Source organism: Chrysochloris asiatica, unplaced genomic scaffold, assembly GCF_000296735.1.
Source record: "Chrysochloris asiatica unplaced genomic scaffold, ChrAsi1.0 scaffold00207, whole genome shotgun sequence".
NCBI lineage: Eukaryota > Metazoa > Chordata > Mammalia > Afrosoricida > Chrysochloridae > Chrysochloris > Chrysochloris asiatica.
This window is the reverse complement of record NW_006408725.1, coordinates 4,447,705-4,456,501: the sequence shown is the minus strand read 5'-3', so window position 1 is coordinate 4,456,501 and position 8,797 is coordinate 4,447,705. Positions and strand designations below refer to the sequence as shown.

Below are 8,797 nucleotides of genomic sequence, written 5' to 3'. Positions count from 1 at the left end.
GGTCTTTCTTCCAAGAAGTATCTTCTGTTCCTCTAGCTGTTGCAGGCTGGTCTGCTTGGAGAACACATCTTTTACCACAGCAATTAGGAACAAAAACTAGAGCCCTAGTCGCCTTGAAAATTGCTGTGATTGTTATTTTATGTAAGTCATATTTGAAAATGGGAACCTTTCTAATTTATTTAAGACACCTAAAGTGGCTGATTGGACTCAATGATTGAAGGGGCCAAGTGACAGCACATAATTGACAAAGACAAGTTAGGTGTGGCTGCCTTATTGGACAGCAGAATCAAAGTAGTAAGCAGAATAGTCGGACTCATGTAGACTTATTGGTTACTTAGGCAGGGTGTCCCTAGGAGTGAAATAGATGGGTAACCTACTAAATATTTACTTTCTCTGTAAGGAAGAGTTCTAGGTCAAGTGAATGGCAGTCTAAGTTGAATCACCAAAATATCGAGTCATGGCCTCTCGTTCAATTCCCAGACTTAAGCCACTTTATAGATACACAATCCCTCAAATGAAGAGGTGACCACGTCCCCTTGAGAAAGGACCTCAGTACACTGCCAGGTGCTTGTCTTTATTCCAGCCTTCTCCAAAGACATCTACTGCCTGATTGCTCATTAGGAAAAAGAAACAAATCAGACTTCAGGGATAACTGAGCACATTGAATTAACACTAAATCCAGGGGACTTAAAGCATCATTGTGACCCACCAGTTGCGGGGTGGGGGTATATGAAGGTCAAGTTATTAATGAAGTCTTATTTAATAAGACTTATTAATGAAGTCTCATTTCACTGTAGGCCCACTGGGTCACCGAACTCATCTCTTATCCTGCAGTGATTTACCCAGTTCCAGAATGCATAGTCAGAATAGACACACTCAGCAACTGGTAGAACTCCCACATTGGATCTCTGAAATGTGGAATAAAGGCTACTGTGGTTGGAAAAGCCAAATGGAAGCCTTTGGAATTACTTCTACCAGGAAAATAGTAAACCAAAAGCAATACACATTCCTGGAGGGATTGTAGAGATTAGTGCTGTAATCAAGGACTTGAAGGATGCAGGGGTGGTGACTCTCACCACATCCCTATTTAACATGCCTATCGGGTCTGTGCAAAAACCAGATGGATCTTGGAGAATGAGAGTGGATTATTGTAAATTTAACCAAGTGGTGACTTCAATGGCAGTTACTGTTTCAGATGTTGTTTCATTGATTAAGCAAATTAATGCCTCTCCTGATACCTGGTATGCAGCTATTGATCTGGCCAATGCCTTTTTCTCAATTTCAGTTTCTAAGAATCACCAGAAGCAGTTTGCCTTGTACTTGCAAGGCCATCATCATCACCTACACCATCCTACCTCAAGAACACATCAACTCTCTAGAACTATATCATAATTTAGTCTGCCCTTTCCTGCCACAAGACATCACATTGATCCATTACATTGATGACATTATGCTGATTGGACCTGGTGATGAAGAAGTATTAATGATTATAGACTTACTGTTAAAACATCTGTGTGCCATTCTAGAGGATGAGAAATTAACCCTACAAAAATTCAGGCACCTTCCACCTCAGTGAAATTTCTAGGGGTTCAGTGGTGTGGGGCATGTATAGACATTCCTATTAAAGTGAAGGATAAGTTATTGAATCTGGTCCCTCTCACAAGTGAAAAAGAGGCACAACATCTGGTGAACCTCTTTACATTTTGGAGACAACATAGCCCTCATTTGAGTTTGCTGCTCTGGCCTATTTATCAAGTGACTTGAAAAGCTGCTTTTTTAGTGGGGCCCAGAACAAGAGAAGGCTCTGCAACAGGTTCAGGCTGCTGTGCGAGCCAATTTGCTGCTTGGACCATTTGTTTCAGCTGATCTAATGGTGCTCAAAGCATCAGTGGCAGATAGAAATGCAGTTTGGTGTCATTGGCAGGCTCCTATTGGTGAATCACAGTACAGACCCTTAGGATTTTGGAGCAAAGCACTGCTATCTTCTACAGATAACTATTTTCCTTTTGAGAAACAGCTTTTGGATTGTTATTTGGCCTTAGTAGAGATTGAATGCCTAACCATGGGCCACCAAGTCATCATGTGACCAAGGCTACCCTGAGTGTTGTCTTACCCACAGAGCCGTAGAGTTGGACATGCACAGCAGAATTCCATTATTAAATGGAATTGGTATATATGAGACTGGGCTCAAGCAGGCCTGAAGGCACAAGTAAGCTGTTTGAGGAAACCACCCAAATGCCCATGGTCTCTACTTCTCTCACATTACCTTTCTTCTCCCAGTTTACACCTATGGCCTCATGGGGAGCTTCTTATGATCAGTTGACTGAAGAAAAGAAAATTCATACTTGGTTTACAGATGGTTCTGCATGATAAGCAGGCACCGCTCAAAAGTGGACAGCAGCAGCACTACAGTCCCATTCTGTGTTGTCCCTGAAGGACAGTGTTGAAGGAAATCCTTCCAATGGACAGAAATTTGATCAATGCACCCAGTTGTTAATTTTGCTTGGAAGGAGAAATGGTCAGATATGCAACTGTGTAATAATTCATGACTGTGGCCAGTGGTTTGACTGGATGGTCAGGGACTTGGAAGGAACATGATGGGAAAAAATAGTGATAAGGAGGCATGGGGAAGAGCTATGTGAATCAATCTCTCTGATTCAAAAAAGCGAAGATATTTGTGTCTTATGTGAACGCACACCAAAGGATTACTTTGGCAGAGGAGGATTTTAACAGACAGGATGACATGTTCTGTGGGCACTAATCAACCTCTTTCTCCAGCCACTCCTGTCATTGTCCAATGAGCTCATGAACAAAGTGACCATGGCGCCAGGGATGGAGGTTATCCACTCACTAATGCTGACTTGGCTACAGGCACTGCTGAGTACCTATTCTACCAAGAGCAGAGACCAACATTGAGTCCAAGATATGGGACTATTCTTTGGGGAGATCAGTAAGCAACCTGGTGGCAGGTTGATTCTATCAGACAACTTCCATCATGGAAAGGGCAGCATTTTATACTTCCTGGAATAGCACAGTCACATTTGTGCTATATCTATCAGGTTACACTCTTTTACCCAAATCTAGATAGTTTTGGTGTTGGAGTCTTTAAAAAATGAATCTAGGGAGTTTACTGATCAGAAAGAGGCTGGAGGAAACTGAGACAATGGCCCTCAACTATCCTTCAGGACTAGAGAGCAAAGCAGTCTCTTGGCCCAATTTTCAGCCAACCAGTAGATAGGTTTATGGGGTGGGGGTGATAGTCCTAGTAAGGTCTGCTCACCAGGGTATGCCCAATCATTCAAAATCAAAAGGGCACCATTTTCCTAGGGACAAGATTTAGAAGGGATGGGAAGGTAGATGAAATGCAAATAGGAGCCACAGGGAGTAGCTGGGTAACTGTTGTTGCATGGAGGGGTTTTTAATCATTGAGAGGGAACAAAGTACATGATTTGTTGACTGTAAAGCTGATGATCTGTAAACCTTCACTCAATTCACAATAAAAAAGTGAGACAGGGAAAGTCATTCTTGCAGGAACCGCCAACAGTAGAGTATTGTCTTACATTGAAGTAGCTCAAGTGGTTTGACTTTGACATAAAAATTTACAGATATTGTAGTTTGCTCCAAATTAATTAGTTGCTATTACTTAAATATGAAAATTTAAGATATGACCCTTTTAATTTTTAGCTTATTAAGCAAAGTTTTATTTCTTAAAGTTGTTTAAATTTCATTTTAAAATTTACCCATTATGAAAATTCCTCCTAATTCTGGTTTTATAATTATATCAGATTATTGATATTATTTATTTATTTATATCAGAATATTTAAATCTTTTGTTGTTATGGTGTACCATTGAGACAGTTCCAACTCAGTGTTTCCAAGGAGCGGTTGATGGTTTGAACCACCAACCTTGTGGTTAGTAATCCAGTGCTTATCCTACAGCACCACACCAGTAATCAATTTTAAAACATAAAAAAGAATACTTTTTATTTGAGAGGATGACGATAAAGAATTGAAGAAACCAACCCATTTCCTCCAGTATTAAACACACAATTATAAATTGAAAAATAATCTAGATTCCATCTCACTTTATATTTTAACAAGTGGCAAGAAGTTGGCTGCCCAAATATCACCAACACAATCTGTTGATAGGACAAAGCAGACTTAGACAAAACTGAGTTTATTGCTTACCACGGTAAAGGAGATAACATCACTGTACAAAGCTTTGGCATTGTCTAGGAGGGGAGTTCAGGGAACCCTGGTCACGCAGTAGCTAGTTAAGTGCTCAACTACTTATCAAAAAAGTTGGTGGTTTGAACCCACCAACTGTTCCTTGAAGGGGGTCAGGGTGGGGAAGATGTGGCAGTGGGCTTCTATAAAGATTTACAGCTTTGAAAACTTTGTGGGGCAGTTCTCTCTCCTGTAGAGTTGCTGTGAGGTGGATTTGACAAGAAGGCCATGTTTTGTCCTTGTTTTTTTTTTTTTAGAAGGGAGAAAAGGTAAGGTTGGAAATTTGGTTTAAAACTGTTTGTTCAATGTAGGGACTTCATTAGGACTGGGTAAGAGTTGTGATACAATAATACAGAGCTGGTGGAAATAGGGAGACTATTTTGAGGCAAGGAATTCAAAGAAAGTAAGGGCACACACTGTTGGGATTTTCCATTGATGAGTTGATGGGACTTTGGGGAAATTCCTGTAATAAGCAATCAAACCCTTTATTCGTGCAGAGCAATCTTGGAAGAGTAAAGAAATGTTTGTTTTCGGAGAGATAAGACCCCAAATTCAAATGCATATTACAGAAATCCTTTGTTAGGTTGTAAACAGGATAAAGATAAGACAAAACAATCACAGATCATCTGGATGAGAGAAACTATTGGTATGATGCTGTGGTAATGAACAAAGGATTCATATCCACAGGGCTGTCTGTATAGGGAAAGAGATCAAAGGGATTTTGTCACAAAACCACAACTGGTGGAAGATCTATATATCACTTTTGTGGTTGGCCTACTGAAAGGGGAAAGAGACTTTAGAAAGGCTTATAGAGTTGGCTCTGAGGCATTCAGTGTACAACTCATAACTTCAAGACCCCCAGTACCACAAATTCCACTAAGAGGTATGCCCAAGCAAGTCCCTGAAAGAGTGACTGCTCCTCCCGGTGCTTGCCAGGGAGTGGCCTTAATCCACTTTCATATACACTTGGCCTGAGAGCTAAGCTGTCTTTCTCTGGTAGTTCCACTGCCAGAGTTGTGTGAAGTACTCAAGAATGGCTTCTGAATCTTATTGCTAAGCCTCAAGACAGAGGTAGGGCTCTGAATGCTGGATGCACTTTTCTCTAGGCCAAGTGCCTTTAGATTTCAGGCTCTAAAGCACATTAATGATAAAGGTAAAATAGTAAAATGCTGTCAATGTGCACCAAAAGTTGTAGCTTCCTTTTTTCAGTGTCCACGCTAGGGGCCTGACTAGATGGTTTAAGTTCTGAAGAGTCATCCATATTTTATAACTCTTGCATTTGCTCTATGGTCATACTCACTGATCTCCCCCTCATTTGTTAACATTCGTCACTGGAAAGTGCTATAATGAAATTACACCTGAAGCAAAAATACTGATAAACTGACATACTCTGAAGTCTTTGGATTATGATGTGATAGCTGAAGCCACATTTGAAGTCACCTCCTCCACTCCCCACCATGGACAAGACAAAAGCATTATGATTCTTAAGCAACAAAGGGAGTTTTAGCCAAGAAGAAACAACCACAGGATGATCACATCTAAGTCACTTGTTTCCAAGGTGACTGTACAGTCTATCAGAGGACGAGACGAAACCCTTCAAAATCTTCAAATTGTTAGGTGCCGTCGAGTTGGCACCGACTCATAGTGACCCTTCATAAAATCTTCAAGAGTGACTTTCAATTACCTTTTGAAAGTGAGCTCTTTAGAGACTTCCAGTCTGACCCTAAGACAGCTGTCATAACACAGCTATACTCAATAAATCTTTCCTGCAAAAAGCACCCACAGCCACCCTTCTCTTCCTCTGCCCAATCTCATACAAATCACTTTTCCACTTCCATATAAAAGATGCAAATTTCCAGTGCATTAAAACTGAACCAAAGCATCTGTTAATGTATCATTTTCTGTTGCTAAGGTGCTTCAAAGATATGGTCCTGGATGGAACACAATGACAAGGTGCTTCAAAAGGGACATCGTGAAAGCCAGAGTACCAGAGAATAGAACACGTCGTTCTGTGCCTATGTACCAAACCAGAAAAATGTTTGATTTTTTCTTAAAAAGAACCAGAAAAGGAGAAGGAAGAGGATAAGTAAGAGGATAAAATAAACATTTCAAATTCTTTTTTCGGTGATGCTTACAGGACCTCTCCTGCTCTCAGAAATTTCAGAACAAGATAGGGAGGTCCTTTTTTGTTGTTGTAGCTTGAAGCAACTTTCCTGTCAGCTGCCCATCTAACCTCTGTCACTAGAAAGCTATGTGCTGGCAAAATGGCCTCAATAGTTCAAGGTTGGAGAACCCCAGCCAATGCCTGGGGGTGGGACAGAACCCAGGCGCCAAGCAGTATCCACGGGCTGCTAATTTGCTGGACAGACAGAGCCCTGTTCTGTAACCTCCCCCTAGGTTGTGGGTGAGTGGAACCCATTAACATTTAAAAATATTTGCAGAAATCAGAGGGGGGGGGTCGTATTTCTGGAGGGCTAGTACTCAGTGCACTTTCATGAGTGCCAAAGTTTGCTGGCATGGTTCAGGCTTTGATAGAGAACATCTGGGCGACTGCTGCTTCAACATATAGAAGGGGTGGAGGGCAGGGAACAAAGGGGGCTTTTGAGAGAATGTTCAAGTGAGGGAAATGCTCTCTGCAAAGGAGACCTTAATGCCTATCCCATGCTTAGCTGGGAAAGGAGCGTGAGGACAGGAAGAGGAGGTTTTGCCCATTCCAACATCCATAATGAATGTTGGAGACTGAGTAGCAGCAGAGAACAGACAGGCTGAGCTGCGGAGACTCTTGTTTCCACTGTTAGACAGCGACGATGCAGTTGAAAATAACCACTACTCGTGGCATCAAATACTGCTTCTTCTGGGGCCTCCGAGTTGGGTGGTGGAGAGGAAAAGAATGGGTTGCAGGAGAGGCAGGGTCCTACTTTCAGTTGAGACAGATTTGCCAGTTTCCCTATTGCCAATCCCATTCATGTGGAAACAAGATAAAATGGGTTGCATATATGAATAGGTACAGTTCAAAGACAAAACTTGCTTCTATAAATTAAATGTTCAGGTCAGACTGTTGAAAATCTGTCATTCATCAGAAGAAATTTATGTGGGATTATGATTTATGCACGTCTCACCTTACCCAGCATGAGTGTATATATAAGGGAAAAAATTCATGTTTCGGGATTTACTAAATCACAGAAGTCTTGACATGCTGATATATGGTTAGAACCCCTATAGTTCTTTAGAAGTATGAATAAACTACTACTCCCTTTACCGTTCAGATAAAATGGTTGTAGATATAAGATGACCTAGATGTCACAGTAAATGTGATGTATCGACTTCATTTACAAATTCATTACCCCTTGTCTTTTTTCTATACGTAATTGTTCACCTTCCAGTTAAGCTCTAAAAACAAAATAACACCACATTTTAAATACTGCTAAGTGTGTCTTCCCTGTGGATTTATCTTAGAAACCAGACGTTAGCACTTGAAACTACTACAGGTTTTGTAATGGCAGGGGAGTCACTACTACCCAGGGGTGTGGGGTGCCAAGCTTCTGGAATTTTCAGGATTACTTCATTTGTTTAATAAACATTTGTCTGTACCTACTGTGAGTCCTGGTGTGGTGCTCTGGGTTAATGTACCAGACTGCAAAGCCGTTTGAACTGCAAGGTCACTGGTTCAAGGTCACCAACTGCTCCTTGTAAACCTTATACAGGTTCGCTATGGGTCAGAATCGACTTGACAGCACTTCACAACAACAACAATTGTGTAATAAATGGAGTCCTGGTATGGTGCTATAGGATAAGCACTTGACTGCGAGGTGGGTTCGAACCACAAGGTCGGTGGTTCAAATCCACCAGTTACTCCCCAGAAAACTCATACAGGATCTCGATGAGTTGGAACCAACTCCACAGCACTTAACTACAACTGTGTAATAAGGAATCCTGGTGTGGCGCTGCAGGATAAGTACTGGACTGCAAATTGCAAGGGCAGTGGTTCAAACCCATGAATTGCTCTGTGAAACAAATATATTGCAGTCTGCTTTCATAACAATTACTCATTGCTGTCAAGTCGATTCCAACACAGAGTGACACTATAGGTCAGAGAGGAATTGTCTTATAGGGTTTCTGAGGATGTAAATTTTTATAGAAGAAGTTCGCCTCTCTTTCTCCTACAAATTATCTTGAACCACAACCTTGTTGTTGTTAGGTGCTATCGAGTCGGGTACTGACTCATAGCAACCCTATGCACAACAGAACGAAACACTGTCTGGTCCTGGGCCAACCTCACTACTGTTGCCATGCTTGAGCCCATTGATGTTGCCACTTGACCAATCCATCTCGATGGGGGTCTTTCTCTTTTTCTCTGACCATCACCTTACCAAACATGATATCCTTCTCTTGCAACTGCTTCCTCCTGACAATATATCCGAAGTATGAGAGGCAAAGTTTGGCCATCCTGGCCTCCAATGAGCACTCTGGCTCTACTTCTTCCAAAACAGATCTGTTGGTTCTTTTGACAGCCCATGGAACTTTCAATATTCTTCTACAACACCATAACTCAAATGCATCAATTCTTCTA

At 41.4% G+C, this 8,797-nt stretch overlaps 1 protein-coding gene across 1 annotated transcript in view; it reads right to left on the bottom strand.

The window, feature by feature from the left end:
• Nucleotides 1-8,797, bottom strand: part of GORAB (golgin, RAB6-interacting) — a 55,817-nt gene that overhangs the window by 46,167 nt on the left and 853 nt on the right. The gene's annotated exons all lie outside the window — the stretch shown is intronic.